The sequence below is a fragment of the Paroedura picta genome, chromosome 14 (assembly GCF_049243985.1).
Source record: "Paroedura picta isolate Pp20150507F chromosome 14, Ppicta_v3.0, whole genome shotgun sequence".
In the NCBI taxonomy this organism is placed as follows: domain Eukaryota; kingdom Metazoa; phylum Chordata; class Lepidosauria; order Squamata; family Gekkonidae; genus Paroedura; species Paroedura picta.
This window is the reverse complement of record NC_135382.1, coordinates 16,203,721-16,228,051: the sequence shown is the minus strand read 5'-3', so window position 1 is coordinate 16,228,051 and position 24,331 is coordinate 16,203,721. Positions and strand designations below refer to the sequence as shown.

The 24,331-nt window shown below is 44.8% G+C and overlaps 1 long non-coding RNA gene across 3 annotated transcripts in view; it reads left to right on the top strand.

The window, feature by feature from the left end:
• LOC143823624 (uncharacterized) overlaps window positions 1-24,331 on the top strand; it is a 92,744-nt gene that overhangs the window by 51,066 nt on the left and 17,347 nt on the right. For all 3 annotated transcript variants that reach the window (XR_013226532.1, XR_013226531.1, XR_013226530.1), the window contains one exon: window positions 13,472-13,592. This is a non-coding gene — a long non-coding RNA (uncharacterized LOC143823624). The remainder of the gene's footprint in view (window positions 1-13,471; window positions 13,593-24,331) is intronic.

Below are 24,331 nucleotides of genomic sequence, written 5' to 3'. Positions count from 1 at the left end.
ATCAAATGCTGGCAAGGGGTACCTTACTTTTGTTTTTATATACTCTGTTCTCAGATGCTGCCTCGTACAGTACAGTGTTGCATATCAAATAGTTTACAAAGCACCCACATCTTCCCTCGAAATAAACAGTATCTGACCTCTGGACTCTGGAAGACTATCAAAGACCTTGGCAGGACATCAGACACTCTCTTAATATAACTTTCTGGCTATTTGTGGAAGTCCATCTCACTGTCACTGAAGGGGGGGGGTACCGGACTGGGGGAAGCTCTGTGGGTGGCAGTTTAGATTTGCATCCTCCTTCCGGAAGACATTTCAGCTACGCAGCCTGTAATGCACCTCGGTGTGCTTTTATAACTTAAGGAACCATCTCAGGGAAAGTAGAGCATGGAGACAGGCAGAGAGACTGGAGTTCAAGGTACAGTACTGGCTTTCCCTTTGGTCGCATGCATTTGCCATTTCATTGCAACACGATGTTGGCTTTGGGAGCGAAAGAGAGGGGCATAATTATAAAACTTCCTTCCATTTTTGAAAAGCTACAAAGCAAACCACCTTCTCTTTGATGGCATGCAGTGTGATTCTTGGTGAATTTACTCAGAAGGAACCCTGCTCGCATCAGTAGGGTTTACTTTTTGTGCAGTTCGGTTAAGATTGCAGCTTATTCTCAGTGCGAGTTGAGTTGTTGGAGCTCTTGGAATACTATCTTAAATTTGCCACTGTCAAATCTCTGTGGATGTTTTTAGTTAAAAGTGCACGATCTAACCCAAGTCAAGTCACAGCCAACCTACGGCAGCCTCATAGGATCTTTCAAGGCACGAGACATTCAGAGGCGGTTTGCCATTGCCTGTCATTGCATAGTGACCCAGGTATTCCTTGGTGGTCTCCTGTCCAGATACTAACCCTGCTTAGCTATTGAGGTCTGATGAGATTTCGGCTAGCTTGGGCCATCCAGGGCAGGGCAACAAACGAGACACTTTAAAGCCTGTTGAGTTCATTGGAAGAAAATTAAGCACAATGAAGTAAATAGGACATAAGTAGACTTGGCTTTGACTAGGCAGCGACTTTAAATCAGAAATGCAGTGCTTGTATTGTATTGTATCCCTCCAAGAGTGTGGAAAGCATCAGCATTTTATTTGCTTTTTCAGCTGAGTTGTGCTTGTGATTTGCCTCTCTCTTAAATGTAAATTCCATAATGTTCCTGAGCACACAGACTTGACAGGTAGTTCATTTGTTTAATTGAAACTTCCAAATAAGTACATTTTTGGTTATGTTCACTTTTGTATACAGTAAGGTATGTATTTCACTTCTTAGTCAGGGCCTATAGCTGCAATACACAGGGTATCAGGTATTCATCTAACAGGAAAGAAATCGGAGTTTAGCCAAAATGGAAAGCTTCATAATTTGCAGTGGGAAAGTCTTGAGCTTTGACTCTTAAAAGCATATAGCCCCCAATTCTTGTTGGTCTCTAAACTGTTACTGGACTCTGATTCGAATGTTTGACGGGAGAAGCAGTTGTCTGATATAGCACTGTGGTAGTTCATAGAATCATAGAGTTGGAAGGGGCCATACAGGCCATCTAGTCCAACCCCCTGCTCAACGCAGGATTAGCCCTAAGCATCCTAAAGCATCCAAGAAAAGTGTGTATCCAACCTTTGCTTGAAGACTGCCAGTGAGGGGGAGCTCACCACCTCCTTAGGCAGCCTATTCCACTGCTGAACTACTCTGACTGTAAAAAATTTTTTCCTGATATCTAGCCTATATCGTTGTACTTGAAGTTTAAACCCATTACTGCGTGGCTGGAAAACTCAAGGGAAACGTAGCTTCTAGGTCACTGAGATAAGAGGAACTCCGGCATAGGACTATTTCCTCCCTTCCAGTTTTATTTCTCTGTCTCTCTGTCTCTCTCTCTCTTGCTCCCTACAAGTAAATGCAGCCTTCCTGGTTGGCCTTCCATGTTCCCTAAAACAAAGATTGAAAGCAACTGTAGAAGGGATCTGTGTAGTTTACTCCTCACTTCATGTACCATCTTTTTAGTCCCTCTAGTACAGGCCCTTCATGTAGGGAAGTTAAATTGTGCTTGAGCAGGAAAAGCCATTTTCACAGTTCTGACTTTCTTAGTCCCCTTCAGTGGAAGGGACCCTCTTTCCCTCTGTGCATTCTTTCTCACAATCCTGCTTTTACAGTTAGAAATTTAGTAAAATTGAGGATTCACATTACTACATTCATTTCTTGTAGGCATTCCTGGCTACTTCCATGCAGGGGTGCAAAAATGTGTCCTTGGTACAGTGTCAGCTACATTGAGTGGTCTGAAAAGGACATCCATATGCCCCATCCCTGCATTGCTTGTCACTGTCACTGACATGACATTCTTTCCTGGGATAAATGCATATTTACTACTATACACCCATATGATGACTCATGCTATGAGACTTAGGCCTCTCTTATGCATGCACATCTTACTGCAGACTTTCCAATCTTAACTTCGGATTCTGTGCCCGTCTTATCTGTGCCCGTCTTAATGGCACTATTATAAATCACTAGTAAGCAAGCCCGCTGCAGGGGAATGCAGCGGGCGCTAGGTGCTTACTTGAGTCGTCGGCTGCGGCGGCGGGCTGGTCAGCAGCAGCAGGCTGGTCGGCGGCGGCGATCTTCCGGCGGCGGCGGGCTGACGCGGCGAGAGGTGCTCCGCGCCTCTCGCCGCGTCAGCCCGCCAGGCAGGGAATCCCCGACAGCCGCGCTTCGTGCGACTGCTGGGGGCTCCCTCGGGCGGCGGCCTGACGCGGCGAAAGGCGCTCTGCGCCTCTCGCCGCGTCAGCCCGCCAGGCAGGGAACCCCCGGCACCCGCGCTTCGCGCGACTGCCGGGGGCTCCCTGGGTCGGTGGCCTGATGCGGCGAGAGGCGCGGAGCGCCTCTCACCGCGTCAGGCCGGGGGGAACTGGAGTTGCTGGAGCTGGGAATTGGAGGGACCAATCGGCAGGCGCTTCGCGCCTGCCAATTGGTCCCTCCGATTGTCTGTCGTGAGGAAGGGTCCAATCTGGACCCTTCCTCATCACGGACAAAGCCCACCTCAAGGGGGCTTAACGAATTATATAGTCCGTGGCGCCCGTGGCGCCACCGGCGGTTTAAAGATGGTGGAACATCATTCGTGATGTGTGGGGGTGGCATCCAAAGTTTTTTTTTAATTACACAATTGAGCTGTTGCAGTGGAGCGGTAGCATCCACCAAGCACCTTTTATTTAAATCCTCATCACTGACGTTTTACATATGCATTTTAGTGTTAGTTCACTGAATGAAAGGGAACAGAAAGGAATGCAGGCAAAGGAGAAAAATACAATGTTGAAACTGACCAGACTTCTTTATTTTATTTATTTATTTTTGAAATTGACAAGCAACAGCAAAGCCTTGTTTTCCATATTGTCAGCTGAGGGGATTCTCTGCTGTGTTACCAGCCTCTATGAAAAATGGGTAACAGTCAAACAATCTCAGAGTATGGGGGAACATGTTGAGTGTACATAATGCATGGTAGTCTCCACTGACATTGTAGATTGTGATGGTTGGCAGCTGTGTGCGTGTGTATGCATGATCCTGTGCAATGTTGGTTGTAATAGCGTCACACTTTGCACAGGGCCTTGAGTTGGGTAAGGGTCACCTAGTGTCCCGCTGAAATGTGTCCTCCCAGGAAACAAAACAGTGGCAGATTGGTTCCACTGCATGGGAGGGCACCGGGGGGTGTCTTCATTTTGCAGGACAGTGAGATTGCATGGAACGTAATCCCACCTTCCTGCAAAATGAAAATAAATTCCCCAGTCTGCTCCACAGCATAGCAAAGGGCCATGAAGCCAACCGGGGCATTGTTTGCCACCTCTCAGCCACTGCAGGACACAAGCCTGCTGTGGGACAGGCCCTGTTGGCCCCTGCAGTGGGCTAAGGGAACTCAGAAACTTCAGCATTCCCTTATCCCAGGGCTTCTGAGCCTGATCCACACCAGGCCTAGGAGAGTGGCAGCCTGGTGGCAGTCATATGGCATCGAAGATTTGACCCACTTCCATATGGTTGCCCTCTTGGCCTTTTTCGACCATGCGGAATCGGCCTAAAATACACTGTTTTCCCTGGAAAAGGCAACTGCTGGCTGTATACACTCCTTTCCCATATGGCACATGAAGGAGAGGTGTATGGGAAGAGGTGCTGGTGATGTTCTTTACACATCCATGTTTGTGCCTCCTTCTCTGCCACATGGAAGAGAAAAAGGAGTGGAACTATTCTGGGAGCTTTAAATGGAAGGCTAATCAGGTGATTCCAGCAGCACTGGACAAGGGACAGAGAGATATTTTCAGTTGCAATTGAATATCATTATGTCACTATAATTTCATAGTATAGGTAACTTACGAGAACCTCTTACACGCATACTGACACTTGTTTGCTGAGTTTTAGAATAAGATGCCCCCTGGGATACCGTCAGGAAATTACAACCATGAGGACAACGTCAAAGAAAATGGCTGCCGTGGGTGTAGGATAATCTGAATTTCCCCACCTACGTGGCATCCATCCAAGATTTAATGTGAACTTAACTAAAACTTTACAGCCGTGCAGGTTTGAGAAATAGTCGGGAAAACCTGGGGAAATTCCGAGAGTTGCATGATGCTGTAGGAAAGCAAGGGAAGAAACCGGTTCCCCAGTTAGTTACTTCCTGCCCCTCCTGTCAGGGGTCTATAGACTGTGGCTGGGCTTGGTTGCCCACTGTTAAAATCCAGTCTCACGACAATATTCCTTGAAGCAGTGAGATAATTCCTAGTGAAATCAGACTTCATTGCCTGTGCGTTAATCAAAGAAAAAATGTTCTTGCAGTGTGAAGAAAGGGAGGAATCATCTTCAGTTCTCAGTGTCTGTAATCTTATTTACAGTAATGGGCACATAAAATCATTGTTTAGTTTTAACTAATTTTCAGCTTTTTGTTAGAAAAGATGTAATTTTTACATCAAGCTCAAATGCTGTAAACCATGTACATTTCCTGGTGAATGACATTTCTTCCACAAAATGCAAATTTGGGCCAGTCCATATTTAGTTATAGTTTGTTCCAAAAGGGATAGCATTTATGCTTGTTATTAATACTCCGTGTCTGCTTTTTAAAAGGATAATTACAATACTTTGTTTAAATGCCTGTCCCAAGAACTATTACAAAGGGGAAAAGGCCTGACAAGTTTTCTGAGACAATACATTTCTGTGGCGCTTCGAGACCACGTTAGAAAAGGAACTAAAAAGATCAGACATTGATTTGTAAGAACTTAACTATGAAGAACAGAGTAGAAGGGATCATCAGTTGGAGTGTATAATCCAGAAAAGAGTGTACCAGCAGATGTAAAGAGTTATTTGGAGATGGGATAAAATGACTACTTCTTAAGAAGCTTGTTCTTTTATATTTTATTGTATGCTGGATGTTGATTTTATTGCATCCCAATAAACTAATCCTACAGCAGTATACAATTAGACACCCTTTCCCTTGCAATGTTATCTTACACATTCTGTGAATAATGGAACTAATCATGTGGGTCCTTCCTACCGGATCAGCGCCCACCACCGTAGCAGGGTGCAAGGAAGAGACCCACACAATCAGCCCCATCTGCGTCGTTGCAGTAGTCATACATTCGCCTCTGCTGTGTTGGATCACACTATTTGGAAGGGAGTCCATCCGCGGTCCCTGTACATTGGAAGGGAACTGAATTTAAACTTTACCAGAACCATATAAGTGCCTTGATTATTAATTTTGCAGCCAGATGCAGTGTTAACCATAAGATGACAGCGTCCGGTGATATCTGGGGTTGGTGATATCTCAAACCAAATAGCACACATGGGAATAAGTGAAAAGCTAGGGCAGATGTTGCCCATCAACTTATGCTTGGTGTCTTTAAGAGCCATTTTTATCTCCAAATGAGCGGCAGATGCCATTTTTAGAAAGTGGAAGTAGTTACGCTTCCTAAGAAATAAATGCAAACAATGGACTGCCAGAAAATCTTATTTCCCCCCCCTCTTCTAGTAAAGAAGGGCATTTAAACAAGTATGCCCACATTTACCATTACCACATGCAGGCTCTTCTGCCCTTCCAGAATTGTCACTTCTTGTATCAGTAGTTACACTTCTAGAGATGGAGGGAGCGTGAGCAAAATCATCTGGCTTGCATAGGCGTTGTAGTCTTAAAGATATTATTAAGTGACATTTGAAATGCTGAGTAGGGGCTGCAAATCTTAATCTCTGTGAGTGGATGTGTCAATTAATGCTTGACAGGCCGGTGTTACGTTCCAAGAGAGTTTTCACTCCACTGGCATTTACGCCACTGCTGGTGTCCTTCATTCTTCGAGCTGAGAAACTGAAAAAAAGTAAGTAAGGGAGCGCACCCGTTCCCCACTGGGATCCATTGCAATTGCAGCAGTAACTACCATTCAGGATTAGGATTCAGACAGGGAAGGAAGCCAATCCGTTCAGTGACACCACCTTGCAGCCATAATGCCAACGTGACATTATTGTCCCCCACTACACACACAGACCAGAACCTGGAAAATGCAAAGGCTCTGTCCGGTCTGTACAAGCAGCACACTTGATGTCTCCCTTTGTCAGTGTTATTTAGCAGTAGTAATTTTTTAAAATCAGAGCAGACCTTATCAACCAGGGTTTTGTGGTTTCTTGATGGCCCTGGAGGAGCTTCCTGAATAGGTGGAAGTTAATTAATATATATATATTTAAAAATTATTAAACATTTATTGGGTGATATGACTATATATGCTCATGTCAGCCCACCGCCCCCCCCCAAATGGTCAATGATGGGCCTAGAGGGGATGGGAAGGGGAGGGGCCCTGGGTGGGTGTGTACTCCAACTTTACAAGTTATTTCTTGTCAGTGCATCTCCAGAGTCCATAAGTGAAAGCAGACAGAACAAGCTGTCAAAAGGGCGTCTTCTTTGCTTATCTATATTTCAGGAGTTTCATGGCAAAGATGGTATTCACCGTTGAGCAATCAGATAGTAGTGAATTTATGCAAATGCTCCCTGCAGAAAAGATGACAAACCGTTTCCTCTGGGTCAGGTGGGCTTTTGCTTCTAACATCCTTGAGGTTCTGCGCCAACATTGCCATTTTTAAAGGCCACCCATCTCTGGACCTGCTCCAATGTTACAAAATTAATGATGTTAACTCTTTTCTCTCCTTTTCCTGGACCTAAGAAACTATGCTGCCTATGAGCAGGAAGGAGTGCCTTTTTGCTAGAGAAACCGTAGCAGTCATTTACAGAAAATAATTTCAGTAGACCTGGTTAATGGTTCCACAAACATTCTCCGTGCTTGTGTGAGTCAAGGATCATGGGAATTTTGGAATCAGATACCCTATTGTTTATCTTTACTGGCTGTTAATGACCGAATATACACGGCAGCAGTGCCCGGGGGGAAGAGGTCAAGCCAGTCTCTACCAGCACTCCTGCCGCCAAGGGTAACTCTGTCCATGGCCTTGCCAGGCCTTGGTAGGGCTGCCCGGGGCAGGAGGAGGAGGAGCGAGGTCCCTGCCAGTTCTTTTCCCCTGCCACGAAAAGGCCCGCCAAGGCCCCTGCAAGCCTCAATGAATCTTTTTTTTGGGGGGGGAGCAGAGTTCCTGCCAGCGCTCCCCCCACCCACCCTGAGACAGCCCATCAAGACCTTTGCAGGCCTCAGCTGGCCTGCCAGGGGGGGGGGGGGTTGCCTAGTGCCCGTTGTATTCCTGGTTACAACAGGCATTTTTGTTAGTCTATACCAGGGGTAGTCAAACTGCGGCCCTCCAGATGTCCATGGACTACAATTCCCAGGAGCCCCCTGCCAGCGAATGCTGGCAGGGGCTCATGGGAATTGTAGTCCATGGACATCTGGAGGGCCGCAGTTTGACTACCCCTGGTCTATACTATTTATGAGTCAAAAAATGTCAAAAAATCGTGGATTGTTTTTAACTTACTTCAGGGTGGCAGAAAATATGGCAAGAAATGTACATGCATGTACAGATGCTTGTTTGTTTGATTTCTAGACCAACTATCTCAGTATTCCAACTCTGGGCAGTGTACAACTTTTTGTACAAACATAAAAATTAAATAATTTAAACAGTTAAAGTAACGGTAATGACTGTTCAGTAGAGAGTACTCGATCTTAGCCTCTCTGCAATTCGGTTTCTGCTTTTACTCCCGTCAAACAAAGGTCTGGATCTTCCCTGATTTCAATAGATGGTACTGTGTGGGAGGGTAGGGCCCATAGTGTTGCTGTTTACAATTCTTCAAAGCCTGGCAGAAGGCTTCGTCTTACAAGCCCTGCGGAACTGTGTTAGCTCCGACAGGGCTCAGATAGGCTCCAGGAGTCCATTCCACCAGGTTGTAGTTCTGTGTCAAGGGCTAATTAAGACAAAATAATTTTCAGATTTTTCAGTAAACCCTGAATTACACCAAAATCTAGTGTAGGATATCTCTATTCTTTGGGGGATATTTTGGCTCACATGGGGAATTAAATAAATGATTTCGAATACACAAGTAGAGCATGTGCTGATGCAAATATTCTCTTCCAGAGGTCTGACCCATATCAGAGAAAGAAACTCTGCCTGTCAAGTTGTTTCAGTTTTACAGTAGGCTTTCCACCTGACCTTTATGACGATGCCTCTCAATAAAGGCTATAAAGGCCTCCCCCCCCCCCCCCGATAAGTGCCCCCACAGAAACACTTTAACCTGGAAAAGTTGTATTGATAGAGAGCAATCTATAGATATTGGCTATACTGTTTTTTAAATGTCTTACTATGTTATTTACTATTTAAATCATTTTTGTTCTAGATTTTCTGATGTACACTGCCCTTCCAAATAAACAAATAAATGAAGCCTACTTTATTAAGCATGACTTGAAATACTCATAGAAGACATGCACCATATCTGCAGAAAGTGACTTTAATTGTTTGCAAGGACAGTGTATGCAGTTGAAGTTGTATTAACGTTATGACACACATTTGATAAGCAATTTTCTTATAATATCACAATGTGTTCCTTATTTGGGAGTTCATATGGTGACCCTGCTTTCCAGCCAATTCCAGACTGTCTTTTCTTCATACCCAAAATCACTTGTTCCTCCCCTCCACTGGGATTTGTCTCACAGACGCCAACTTCTGATGTCTCACCGACGCGAGAGGGTTGCCTGGAGACAATTCACTTCCATTGAGGAACCGCTAAGGAATATTAATATTCTTCTGTCCTAGGCTCTCGCTTTAGTTAAAGATACGTTCTCAAATATCCAGACAGCAGTCTGGCACCTCTAGATGTTCTATCTCTAGTCCCACTAAGTTTCAATGAACTGTTGGAAGCTGGCTAATGAAAGAGGCACAATAAAGGTGGAAATTTCTTGGGGTCATTGAAGCCAGTCCCCAAGCATCTTAGGTTGGAGGCAAAGGTATCAGATGAGGTTAGATGTGTTCATGGTGGTATGGCCGTAGGTACGCAAAGGTATCAGATCAAAGAAGAAGGCTTCCAAGCAGGATTAGTTCCCAACACTTTGGATATTTTTCTCTCTTGTCGTTATTGTTCACATTCTGTACACATTTTTGACAAGGAGTAGAAGCTGATGAATTTCCTTAAAACGTGAACCAGTCCAGCATCCTGTGGCCAATGGGGAAGTTCACAAACTGGACATGGAGTCGCAGCCTTCCTGCCATTGCTTGTCCCCAAACCTGTGATATTCAGTGACACACTTCCTCTAAGGCCCAGTAACTACCAAGATACCTGTTTTCCCATGAATGTATCTAAACTTTTAGAAGAATCATCTGAAGCACTGGGTATTGCCATATCTTGCAGCAATGAATTCCTTAAACTAATCATAAGCTATATAAAGAAAGCCTTGCTTTTATCTTTCTGGGACTGCTGCCCATGAGTTTCATTGGGTGACCACAAGTTTTACTGTCATGAGAGGGAAAGTGTTTTCCATCTGCTTTCTCTACACCCTTCAGAATATTTATTTGTTTTAAATATTCATATTCCCACTTTTCTCATGAACATCTCAGGATACAAAGTGGGTAGCAACAGTATTAAAACAATTTGATAAACATTCCAGCAACATATAAAATAATGAAAAGCCAATGTAAAAGCACCTTATTTCTCCCTCGACACCATCGCACTTTAGAAAGCAGGGATGCAGGTGCGGGGAATGCCAATGGGTAATTAGTTGATAGGGAAAGCTCACATGGAATTAGGGAGTCCAAGCAGAACCAGTCTTTTAAAACATGGTTCATTTACTTGATCTAGGTGGTCCTTAGAATGCTGGATCAATTCTTGGGTTGATGGACCATCCTGTAATGGTGGATCAGACTGAGAGAAAGTAACTGGGCATCATCACTGGGTGACTTTCAGAGGTGACTGGGCATTAGAGGAATGCATTTGTATGATGTGTTGTGTTTTTAGAAGTATGCATTTGTTGCATTCACACTTGACATGCTTAGTTGTGAATGCAAGCCATTGTACATGCACACCTAAGAAATACAATGAGTGAAGGCTTGGTCTCTAAATATAAATAGATTTGGATACCTTGACACAGCTTAAGACTGGCTTATGCACTTCAGGCTCCATCCTCATCCCTCCTCATCCCATACATCCTCATCCCATCGTCATTCCACTTATTTCATGGGGGTTATTTTCATTGATACTTTAAAGCAGAGGTAGTCAAACTGTGGCCCTCCTGATGTCCATGGACTACATCCCCCATGAGCTCCTGCCAGCAAACACTGGCAGGGGCTCATAGGAATTTTAGTCCATGGACATCTGGAGGGCTGCAGTTTAAGTACCCCTGATTTAGAGTAATGTTGAAAGCTATCTTAAAATTAAATCACTCCGGTCCAGTGTTTTTAACAAATCTGAAATTTGCTGAACGATTCATCTTGAAAGTCACCTCAAGCACCGTGCAACACATAATGGGTCATGTGTTTTCCATGAGCAATTTTGTAGCCCATTTTTCAATCTAAGCTCGGAGGTCTGCATTGGCGTGCAAAAGTGGCAGATGATACTTTGGGTAATTTAATGCAGACAGGTAGTAAAGTCCAGTGCAGCATCATACGGAGATTGGCTAGTCTTCAAGCTTTTCAGACTCAAGATCTTTGTTCAATTCTATCCTCTAGCACGGAACCCACATGTTTGACATTTTGCCATATTTCCAATTTTTTAAAATAATTCTTCTGTTTTTGCGCTGGCTAATAATGTAAAGACCACCTTTATTGCTGATTGCATAGAAGAGGAATTTTGATACGTGCAATTTGTTGTTGAGAGATGGAAAAACATCATCTCCCCAAATACCTTCTTCTATCCAGCTGTTTCTTTTGTATCTGGTTGCTCTTTCTCTGGTTTCCTCTCACTGCTTCCTTTTTAAAAAGAAATTCACATAAACAAAGAATATTTGGGTAGTGCTTCTGGTACAGCCTGCCTTGGGTCAAGGCACCAGCTGATTCACCAGCTGAAGACCAGTGGGGCATATCTGCCCTGAAATGATCTCATAAGTGCAGCTGGCTCTTAGCACATTTCGTAATGGAATTTGCAGGAAAATTGATAGGAGTCTGTTTCCAGGATATCATCAGTTGTAATTGAACAAAAGTGGGTCGTGGTTTTTCTGTGTTTATGTCATTCTAAAACCACACACTTATCTTTTCACTTATATATTTACTGTTAATTGTGTTTTCCTCCAAGGAGCTTGTTGTATATAGCATCTTATTCTTACAAACAACCCCATGAAAGTATTTGAGAAAGAAAAAGGGGTCGAGATGCTGGATAAGGCCCACAGGAAGGGTTCTTCAGAGTCCTTAAAGCTCTGCTGATATTCTTGTATGTTGCCTAGGAGAGGCTTGGCAGCTACACTCTGAAATGTGTTTTGATGGCAGCTTCTCTTTCAACTTCATTGGTAGTTGAAAGTGCCATCAAGACCCAGCTGACTTATGGCGACCCTGTGGAGTTTTCAGAGAAAGAGATCATTAAAGTTGACTTGCCCTTGCCTTCCTCTGTGTCACCACCCAGGTATTCCTGGGTGACCTATTTATTATTTATTGTATTTATATATCACCCTCCTCGAAGGCTCACTCCGAAGGATCTGCCATCCAAATACTAGCAAGGGCTGACTTTGCTTAGCTTTCAAGATTGAATAAGCTTTGGCTATTTCATTTGGTTGTGTCTCACCAGGACAGGACAGGCTTGTCCTTCAGGTGTAATTTTCAACATGATAAACATTTCCTTCTTGGACACTTAGTTTGTTGCAGGCATTTCCAAACAGGAATGTGAGCAGCACTCAGTAACAGAGGCCCCTTAGGAGAAACCTGGGAGTGTCTCCTCCCCAAGCCATGACCCAGATAGCCAAGGCAAGACCGGTCCCATCAGATCTTGGCAGCTAAGCAGGGCTGACCCTGGCTAGTATTTGGATGGGAGACCTCCAAGGAGTTGGGTGGAAATTCCTCCACGGACCACTAGAGGTCATGACATGGAGGCAGGTAATGGCCAACTACCTCTGAACATACCTTGCCTGTCTGACGGACAATCCTTGGATCTCCTGGCTCTTGTCATATGATAAAAAAATAGTCTCCTCCCCACCATGTGATTTGAGCAGTCTGCTCTGTAATTTCCCGTGAAGGGTTTAAAAGAGTTGGCATACTGCCTGCTTTGTACATCCGTCGTTAGAAATCATCTTTTTGTGTATTACTTGGTGTGGTTTTACTTTTGTATTAGTTTTTAAAAGATGATAACTGTTGGTTGATTCTGGTGTTTCAGAATAAAAAGCAGAAGAGAAAAACAAGCAAATCATTCGCATTCATAGAAACCTTACCTAATATTATCATGCTTTGTTACCATTTTTAGAAGTTATTTTTGCATTTCTTGATAAGCAGTAATATGTATGGTACTAACCTGTTGGAAGTTCCTGGCCCTAGGGAAGTATGCCTGGCCTCTACTAGGGCCAGGGCTTCTTCGGTCCTGGCCCTGACCTGGTGGAATGAGCTCCTGGGGGAGCTCAGAACCCTAATGGAGCGATCACAGTTCCGCAGGGCCTGGAAAAGGAAGCTCTTCCACCAGGTCCTGGGTTGAGGCCAGAGCCAAGATCAACATGGCCCCTCCTCAAGGTGGGCATTTACACCTCTGCACCCCATCCCTAGGCTACTCTGCTTGGGAGGTAGGGGGTATTTTTCTCCCAATCTTGGAAGGTTTGTCAGGGAGGTTATTGGGGTCTTGTTGATGTATGAAATTTTATAATTGTAAGCCACCACTAATCTCTCGAGTGGCCGGATACAAATCCCAAAATAAATAATTTGGGGAATTAGTGTACCAAACCTGCTGATGATTGCATTTGTTTGTTGTCATTTGAATAGTGTTAATGCTTTAAAAATATTGAGCCAGTATTTTGTTGGTCAAATGACCAACCCCAAGGTCTAAAATGAAGAAATTCCAAATAAACTTCTCCTTCACCGTTTCTCTTTGCAGTACCTGAATGTCTGCTAGCTCTATTCTGCCTCCCTTCCACCGTTTCATGTCCTGGGCTGCGATATCCAGTCTAACAAGGTAGAGCCAAGCTACAGCCATTATGTGATCCATGTGAGAATAGGTAAGCAAGTTACATTAATTGGATCAAAACTAATACTTTATGCCCATACTTCTATTTAACTCCTTTTTTAAAACAATTACTGTGTTCAAAACATAGCAAGCAATCCAAATATCTGATGACCGTGGAAGTGACATATTGCTACATGCTCATGGTATCTATAACTGTTGGTCAGACTTGTGCATATGCCCTCGACCAGAAGTGCATCTGGCTTCAACCAGAGCCAGGGCCTTTTCAACGAAAAGTAGCAAAACCGATCCATCCTGACATCCCATGTCAGTTCTGCTTATCCGCAGTCCTTCTTTGTAACGCAACTCTTCTGCGGATGGCATGCCAAGGGGGTTTCCTGAGAAAAACAAAGGCGTAGCTGTAAGCATAATGTTGAAACGGAGAGGCTAAGAGGTGACAGGCAAGTCTGGAGTGTCTTGTGGATGTTTGAGGCCTGGCCAAGGCTTTGGATTTTGAGAGAACTGCGCACAATTTCCCCACCTGCCACCATAACATTCCTGGGGATGGGGACCAGCAGCAATTGTGGAGGGAGGAAGAATGTTCCAAACTGACTGTCTAAAGCAGTCAAACTGCGGCTCTCCAGATGTCCATGGACTACAATTCCCATGAACCCCTGCTAGCATTTACAGGGGCTCATGGGAATTGTAGTCCATGGACATCTGGAGGGCCACAGTTTGACGCCCCCTGGTCTAAAGGAATCTGGTACTTTATAAACACACAGGAGCAGATTGTGTACTTCGGGAGGGCCAAGCGGCCATTCAGGAGTTGGAGTTCTTTGAGGAGTGCTTCCTGGGATATGGATGGTGTACGGAAATCTCCACAATTAGAGAGGGTAGGACTGGCACTTTCTCCCATAGCCCCACTGCCACGCAAGCACTTCCCACCCCTGCCTGTTGTGTAACACACACATCCTTCTAAAAATAATATGTACCTGTCCCCCCCCCAAAAAAAAAACAACGACAACAACTAGGCAGGGGCAATTTTTAGCTGTGCATGAGGTTGCATATGAGGTTGATAAAAGCTCTTGTATTAATCCACCATCTTGTCGTTTTCATGTATATTTTGGGGTATTGTATGTTGTGATGTTTTAAATAGTTGTGTTTTTATGAATGGATGTTTTATTTATGTTGTGAACCGCCACGAACCGGCTAGTCTGGGAGCGGCAGTATACACATTTAATAATGTGAGTGAGTGAGTGAGTGAGTGAGTGAGTGAGTGAGTGAGTGAGTGAGTGAGTGAGTGAGTGAGTGAGTGGGTGGGTGGGTGGGTGGGTGGGTGGGTGGATGCCAGAATGTCACAGATCCTAATAATCCAGTATTTTTACCGATTGCCTGTTCGCCACATTTGCAAGTCTTTAGATAAATCTACCTTCCTCTCTTTCAACCGAAATGTTTTTAAAAACGTGGGATAGTAGATAATCTCTTACCCCATCCACACATTTTTAAACAGTACACTTATATTCTGCAATCCACCCGCAGAAGTGATACAAAACAGCTGAAAATTTAACCCTGAATTTTGACTTGTATATATAGTTTAATTAGGAGCATGTGCTTTTCCGGCTTTTCAAAGAACTGACTGTTTGGGATCCTTCTGCTTGTTTACATTATTAAATATTAGGAACCTGGTAGCTAGGAGTGAATTTAGTTTAATGCTTCCCTTACTGTGTGCATTTTCAGTTTATACTGTTTTGTGTGCAGGATTGTAATGTCGGACTAATTTTGTCAAAATTTAAATCAAGCAATGAGTATGACATAAGAGAGTATGACGTAAGTGCCTGAGAGGGTGGTAACTAGAGTTGCCAGATTTGGGGGGTAGATCCTAAGGAGGGGTGGGGTTTGGAGAGGAAAGGGAAGAGATTCCAGTGGGGTATAATGCTTAGAGTCCACCTTCCAAAGTGGCCATTTTCTCCAGCCGAACTGATCTCTGTTGCCTGGAGATTGGTTGTAATCCCAAGAGATCTCCTGCTATCCCCTGGAGTTGACAAACCTAGTGGTAAATGGTGGAGAGGAGACCAAAAGGCTGCAGGACTGGAAACGAACCAGCTAATTATGTATGGCAGCCAATTATGTATGGCAGCCTTGCACAGTTACTTCAGTTCAAAGATTTCAGTGAATTTAGATTGGAATAAGTCTACGCAAGTAGCAGTCCATTGGTTAGGGTGATGTTAACAGGCCGACTTGGTGCTCCCTTATTTATTTATTATATTTATATACCACCCTCCCCGGAGGCTCAGGGCGGTTTACATGGAACATCAGAACAGCACATGAAACTGTTATCCAGAGATCCCAAATGCATCATTGATATCAAGAAGATTTCATATGAGCACTTAAATGGAAATCCATCCGGCTCACATCATACGCAAAGCTACTCCTATTCCCACTGCCCAGATAAGTAGAGAGAGGCACGAAGGAGTGATGGTAGACAGGATTAGACTTCTTAAAAAGGAATGGCACAGACCAAACTGGCCAAGTTCCACACAGTCTTGCTATGGTGGGCTCTTCTTTGATGTACTTTTCTCCTGTTTCCGTCCAGCTCTTTAATGAAGCAGTTCTCAGATGTCTGCTTTGCTCCTGCCACCATTTTGTAGCCAAAGGATGACTAATGAAGACTGTGAGAAAAAAAGAAAGAAAGTAAACAGTGTGGCATGGAAGAGATTTCAGTAGGAATATGGAATTGGCATGTTTTGTTTAGCCTTTTTATTGTTGCTGACTGGCTGCCTTTAAAGAGGCAGCTTTAACAGTGTGTCTGGAAGAAGACCAGGCTCAGAACTTGAGGAGTCGGGCTTGGGCGGCTGCCACCAACTGTTCTTTTCTGCTGGCACTCGTGATGCTAAAGAGAGGCGAACGCAACAGGGAGGCCTCTCGCTCATTTCTCTTTCAGAGTCCGCCTGAGCGGAGCAGACACACGAAACCAGCCGTCGTTTTCTGGGAGGATTATTCGCAGCCTCTTTGTCTAAGATTTTCTCCAGACCAGCGTGTTTTTCCATACAGCCTGCTCTTGAGAATCACATGGCGAGAGAGGGCCTATTCTGACTGGCCATCTGAGATCTTCCAAGCTTTGGGGGTTGTTCGGTACAAAAGAACAATCCTGCCTGCAGGTGGAGCGGACTAGGGTTGTAAGGTCCGTTCGAGAAGGCCGGGGGGGGGGGGGAGAATTTACCCAGAGCGGGGAGAGAAGAAGCTTGAAAAAAGTGACGTTTCTATGTCTCCCATAAGTGACGTAGTGATTGGAGGAGGAAGAAGAAGGAAGAAGAAGAAGAGGAAGAGGAAGAGAAGGAGGAGGAGGAGGAGTTGGTTCTTATATGCCGCTTTTCTCTACCCGAAGGATTCTCAAAGAGGCTTACAGTCCCCTTCCCTTTCCTCTCCCCACAACAGACACCCTATGAGGTCAGTGGGGCTGAAAGAGCCCTGATATTACTGCGTGGTCAGAACAGCTTTATCAGCCCAAGGTTACCCAGCTGGCTGCATGTGGGGGAGTGCAGAATTGAACCTGGCATCTGCACTCCTAACCACTACACCAAACTAGGGGGGGGGAATGCAATGTGCTTGAGATATTTATTGGGTCTGTAAACTTAACGATCTGAAATAAGACTTCCAACTAGATATGGGCTGATTGTATTGATGGAGCCTCAGCACTATCCAGGGTTTCATAGCAAAATAAAACTGACAGATGGAAAATTATGCAGCATCAACTGAGCAGCTTCTTCCCTTGCCCCAGAAGCTGTGCAGATGTCAAGAAAGCAGTTTACATCCATCTCTCTGTGCATCGACTGACCCACAGCGTGGCAACAGCTGTATATGCTGGTTGCACACTGGCACACAGCCTGAATCTCTGTCTAGGTGACAGCCAAACTATATCAGCTTGTATTAAGGTGTGACTCATCCTGGAGGGAAATCTTTGGCCCTTAAAGCAGTGGCTGAACAAGAGTTGAATGTGCAAGCATGTGCATGGGGGACAAAGTACAAGAAACTGAATTGTATTACATCTAAAGGAAGGAATTTGGTCCTTTAGACCAAATTCTCACTTGTGTTGTTGGGTGAACGTGCTGCCCTGATCCCAGTTACGTCTGTAGCAAAGGGACAGGTGCTGCTGAGAAGAGGTAGAGGGGACGAAGATGTATCAAGGGACTGGAATGACTTTCGGCTTTGAATATGCTTTAATTCCTTGTTGTTAGCAGTGTGTATGGTGCTGTGTAGGCAGCACACAGTCTTTTTCATTACCAGTTTGAGGTTAGAAGATTCAAGAGACAGCACTGTTGAAAAATCTGTTAACACCAATAAAATCAGTTTCTTCCTCTGATTCCTCAGATCTTAGGAAGGGAGATGAATAAACAAACAAACAAATAAAAGCTTACACTCTGGAAATCCTGTTGGTCTTTAAAGGGACACTGGACTCAGGACTTCTCAACCACGACAGACCAACATGGCTACCCACCTAAAACTGTGTAGCCTACTTATTATTTTCTTCAGTGAAGTCTTGGAACAGTAGGGGGGGGGTAGCATTTTTTTTCTGTGTTCATGAGAGCCAGCTTGGTGCAGTAGTTAAGAGCAGAGGCCCCTAATTGGGAGAACCAAGTTTGATTCCCCACTCCTTCCCCACATGCAGCCATCCCAGGGACCTTGGGCCAGTCATAGTTTCTCTCTGAGGTCTCTCAGCCCCACCTACCTCACAGGGTGTCTGTTGTGAGGGGAGGAAGGGAAGGCAATCGTAAGGTGCTTTGAGACAAATGAGATCTTGGGCCAGTCACAGTTCTCTCAGAGCTCTCTCAGCCTCACCTACCTGTCAATGGGGAGAGGAAGGAAAAGTGATTGTATGTTGCTTTGAGACTCCTTTGGGTAGTGAAAAGTGCAGTACGAAAATACAGCTCCTCTTCTCTGTTTTTCCACAGGAAATTATTCTACCAACCTACCTTCATCTTCTCTGGAGAATACTGGTGGGTACTCACACTTTCTCTCAGCAGCTTGAGAGCAGCCCGATACGGTGATTTTCGGTGGAAAGCAGTCTCCCTGTGCTAGTCTCCCAGTTTAAAATGCAGCTCACGTGTGGCTGGAGAAAATAATGACAGGATTGCGTTAAATGCATCTTGTCTGTGCTAAATACACAGAAAATGTGTGGCAGCACATAAATGTAGCCTGCCAGTGTATACAAGAAACTAATTTCATTCTGAGAACTTAACTGCCCGGTTTGTGCGCTTATAAATGGTTGGCATTGACCATTTGAATCAGGGTCTTTCTTTATTAGTGGTTAGGGTCCACACCCACCCACCTCCCTTCACCCTTTCTCATGCTTCCAAGTTTCTGGTTTGGGACTGAATAGAGAACTACCTTGATGTTAAGAATCTTGTTAATTTTATGGCTCATTTTCACATGGAGATCGGCTTTTATTTCCTCTATCTGCCTTTATTCTCGATTCCGTCCTCAGCAAGGCTTCCTGAGCAAAAACAGTGGCAGCATTATGGGAAGAAATCTAATCAATGCAGGGCCAAGGGACAGACCTTCAGAATTCTCCCAGGTGGCTGTGTGCCAGACTGGGGGTCATGGTGAGGTTATCCTGTCTGACTTTCACTAAAATACCCATCCAGCTGGGAGGGGGGGAGTGTGCCAGCAGTTGCGTCCCAGTGTAACAGAAACCTTGTTAAAATAAGTTCCCAATTATATTTATACACACACACACACCTGTTGGAGCAGCCCCTACCATCCACCCCGCCACAAAAAGATGTTTCCCATTTTAAACCCTTTGCATGGCTGTCTGCGTTCCCTTCCGTCTGCATTTGGCCTGGTGTGGTCCTGCAGAGCTGCCCATATGCCATACCTCCAGGGAATGTCCAAGGGTCTAAATAAAGTTGCGGCAAACAGATGTCCCCAGACCTTGCCAATTTTCGTGTCGGCTACTTTGAAAGCTCCATTGACTAATCCTGATTTTGCAATGCGCAAGGGGGAACCATGTAAGTGTGCGGCCTTATTAAGTATGCATTTCTTTCAGAAGCCTGCCCCCTTTATCAGGTAGTCGTGAGGGAAATTGCCCTTGACAGAAATTGATGTGTGGCAGATTGAAAGGAACAAACTGCTAACAGAAGAACTTTGGCGAGGAGATGATCTTTCTCCTACGGTGAAGGCAGCACTCATTCTACTCGTGGATTTCAGCATTTGTCAGCTGCATTTTCTTAAGATCGTCATCATGCGACTGTGAATAATACGTGTTACCCAACAGGGAAACATGTAAACATGTAGACTCACACAGTTCTAACTCTGCCTCAGATAGAAGAAGAAGAGTTGGTTCTTATATGCCGCTTTTCTCTACCCAAAGGAGTCTCAAAGGGGCTTACGATCGCCTTCCCTTTCCTCTCCCCACAACAGACACCCTGTGAGGGAGGTGGGGCTGAGAGAGCCCTGATATTACTAAAGAAGAAGAGAAGTTGGTTCTTATCTGCTGCTTTTCTCTACCCAAAGGTGTCTCAAAGCAGCGTACAATCTCCTTCCCTTTCCCCTTCCCACAACAGACACCCTGTGGGGTGGGTGAGGCTGAGAGAGCCCTGATATCACTGCCCGGTCAGAACAGCTTTATCAGCGCCGTGGCGAGCCCAAGATCACCCAGCTGGCTCCATGTGGGAGAGTGCAAAATCAAACTCGGCATGCCAGATTAGAAGTCTGCACTCCTAACCACTACACCAAACAGGCTCTTTAATATAAATGTGAGCCCCCAAACCCAGCACAGTCTCCCGGTCATACGTTGGAACAAGCCAGGTGGCTGACAGGGGCTTCAAGGGCAAAACATTTACTGTGCCACAGGTGAGCTGCTCTGTGGCTTGTTGGTTACGGCTGGATGCTGTGTGAGGCTAGTCAGTAATTAAGAAGTCTGGAAACACAGCACCATTGGGTAACACTTAGGCTGTTTGAAACACACACATTCTGCATGTTTAGCGATGAGAAACTCAAGGTGGTAACAAATGAGATTTAGTTTTTAGAAAAGCCTAACAAAGTATACCTGCCCACTTACCTGTGTAGAGTTCCAGGTTGAATCCCACAATCTGCAGGTGCAAGGATTAGGGCTCTTTCCCATGTTCCCTTGACCCCAACAGTCTGACGATGGGAAAATCGATGTCCGTGAGGGTCAGGCCATACAGGCCAGATGACTGCATAGAGGAGAGGGACGGGAACAATATGCCTTCTTTTTCCACCAGAACCAGCTCCTCTAATACAAGAAGTAGATTTTACCTGTTCAGAAGGGACTGCTGAGGGGAGGGTAACATGGTCAGGATCCATGTCCATCCACCACTTTCCACTGATGGACAGAACTAACGGAGAGCACGCAGTGTATTTATGTTTCCTTTGGGTCATGTCAGGCCTTTGTTTTTTGGAGACCAAATGTTCAGACATTGATTTGAGGATCTGTCCTGCAGGATTAATACACAGCAGCATTTCCAACATAAACAAGGGATTTTGAGGCCTTTCAGCTATAAGTTCTGGGATCACGTACTCCTTTATTTCCACGTGGACGCAGTGCGCACTGCCTGTTCTCATGAGAAAGCTGAATAACCAAGGACAGTGGACTCCCAACTTACAACAAATTACACAATGTTATTGCAACGCAAACATAATTAGGAGTTTACAACACTTGTATACAAAGGAACACAACAGTTTTCAGGGTGTACATTTTTTAAAATGGTATTTTCCTGTTTGGTTCCTTTAGATTTGAGGGAAAATTGGATTTCCAAAAAATGCCAGATCTCAATACCAGTACAGTACTTGGATCAGGGATTTTGGGGGAAATTAAAATTGGGGGGGAAAGAAAAAACCCTAACCTGCTCCTGGGGCTGGTTTAAACCAGGCTACAGGACAAGCCAGTACCATAATCTGCTGGGCCGTTGCTAGAAGATTGCTCCTCACAGCAGAGCAGATCCTGGGACCAGCTTCTCCTGCAGCCCCTTTTAAACCTAGCTGCACAAGCTGAGCCACTGGAAACATCTGCTCCCGCTGGCATGGCTGATCCTCAGGCTGTCTTATCTTTAAACCTTCACCTATTTATTGGACTACTCTTTAAACTTTAAAGGGACTAGAATAGAAGCCCAATAAACCGCTGAGAAGCAGGAACAATCTGCTACTGCCTCTTCACTCTTTTTGGCTCTATCTGGTAATTCATTACTATATCTGGGAATTTGGGGGGAATTCCCCTCCCCCAGTTTTCCCAAAATATACCCCAAAATACTGATAAGGTATTTCCCAGATATATTTTCAGCTCAGGTAGATCCAAATGCACACTCTTAGTCTGTTTTCAAACCACTCTTTCTTTTTAATCCTTAGCATGCTATATTTCCTTATTTAATATTACATACCAGTTCTTTTGGAGAACTTTTTAGGAACTGACATTTCTTCTGTGAATAATAGCGCATTTCAACATATTCATATGGTAATAAGAGCAGCCAGGTGATTGATAACAGCTGGAGAAGGTTGTTTTTGAAAAGGTTGTTTTTGACTTTCCGCTTGTTCCCCCTCCCCCCCCATGTTTTTGTTACCCATCCAAAACCTGCTATTTGGGTGGCAGAAGCATGACACAAAGATGGGAAGGTAAGTGAGCCCTCTAAGGCAGCCTTTTCCAACCTTGTGACCATGGAGGAACCCCTGAAATAACTTTTCAGACTTTGAGGAACCCTGGACATGAAGTCACCTGGCCACACCCCCAGAAGTGACATCACTATCTGCACCCTTAGCCTTCCTTTTGTTTCTTCCCCCCACCTTTACTACTATTATGCCAGTCTGCCTCATGTGGGCCCAAAAGAGTAACTCAGAAGACAGCCCCACCCAACCCGCCCATACCACACCACAGCTCCCGTGGACCCCCTTCAGAGCTCTCATGTCCCCCCCCCCCCCCAGGAGTTCACGGACTCCTGGTTGGGAATCCCTGCTCTAAGGGTTTATGCCAACCCATTCCATTTCCTGGTTCAAGGAGGTAAATGTCGGAAATGTTGCTTATGAGATGAACCTTAGTCTTTTCATCAGTGTGTGCATATGGGGGGAGGAGTCTCTGATAACTCCCCCCAGCCTTTCTGTTATGGTAGATCAAGCTTTCTCAACCAGTGTTTCATGAAACCCTGTGGTTTCTTGATAGCTCTGGAAGGGTTTCCTGAACGGGTGGGAGTTAATTCACTTTTAATGTATTTTTTAAAATTGTTAAATATTTATCAGGTTGTATGACCATATATGGTAATAATGATCCACCCAGCCCCCCTCCCCAAATGGCCAATGATGGGAAAGGGGAGGGGCCCCAGGTGGGCGTGTACCCAGCTCTGCTTCCCAACCAAATTCTGCATGGTTGGTGCCACTTCTGTGGTTTCTCGAAGCCTGAAGAATATTTAAGGTTTCTCAACAGTAAAAAAGTTGAGACAGTCTGTGTTAGGTGATCCTTTTCTACCACAGCTTAGAAAATGGGTGGTCATCACCAAATTGGTGATCTCATCACCAAATTAATAGCTATCGGGGTTGGGGGGGGGTTGCCTCCTCATGTGTTTTACCTTTACTTCAGACTCAGCAACAGTCTATTCACAATGTTGTTTTTTTAATTACTGTAAGATAGATGAGTTGAACACTGGCTTTGTGATAAAAGGACAAGCATTTTACTGGAACAGTCACACCCCTTTCGGTTTGTGAAAGGGGGTACAATTGCTCACACAGAGGAGGGTGCTGGACAGAAGAGGGCGGCAGAGCCAGACTGATTTTGCCTTGCATTGCGATGTCACTCAACGGAGCATTCTGTTAATTATTCTCAGTCCAGCAAGAGGGAGCATCACCCCAGTTGTGTCACCGGTACAAATGCATCCTATTTTCTCCAGCTACCGGGAGGGACTGCAGTGATGTCATTGCATGTCCCAGTTTCCATAATGGTGCTGAAGCAGTACCCGGTTGGGCCTTGGTACAGATGTGGAAGAGCGTGTCACTGACAGATTTTTTTTAAATGTCACTTTTAGCATCAGGATGGCAGCCTGCTGCAATTCAGCAGGGCTCTAGTTGACCTGCTTCGCTGCAGCTGCCTTTAAGAAATGTCACTTCCAGAGTGATGGCTGTAGAGTGAGCTAAGCATCATTCACTGAGTCACCTTTTGGGTGGTTGTCAGCCACAATGTTATTTTTTTTTCCATTGAACTACGCACTAGTGGTTGCTATAAGAAACCAGAAAATTAGTACGGCCGTAATTTTTCAACCACTTTCCCTCTGAGTCATAGCTGTTACTTTTGCTCATGATAAACAGCTGCTAGTTAGTATGGATGGTGTTTTGCCGCTAAGCACATACAAGGCCCCTATGAAAGACAAGTGGACATTACTTGTCCCCTGAGTCATTCTGTCTTCCTGCAGGGAAATGTGTTTTGCCCTGGGACATAACTTCCTCTGGAGATGTTGAGGTCCCAATATAGTGTCTGATAAGTGAAAAGTCCAAGTGTTAAATGCTGTACATAAAGGGAATTGCAGCACTAAGATGGGGAACCTCTCTGTGGCTCATAGGAGACACTAGGCTAAATCAGCTGGTTCCAGAGAGAGAGTCATGTTGGTCTATTGTAGCAATTGTTGTAGGTGAGAAGCTGTTTTAATTGGGGGGGGGGGGGGCTGACTGTAAGCAATATAAGGCCTGTCCCCCAAACCTCTGAAAGAGAAATATCCAACAAAGGCTGTAGGTCATGGATGGTACACTAGGATGGTTTTAGTTGTGAGCTGTAGATGATAACCAGTGGTGTTCTATTGTTGC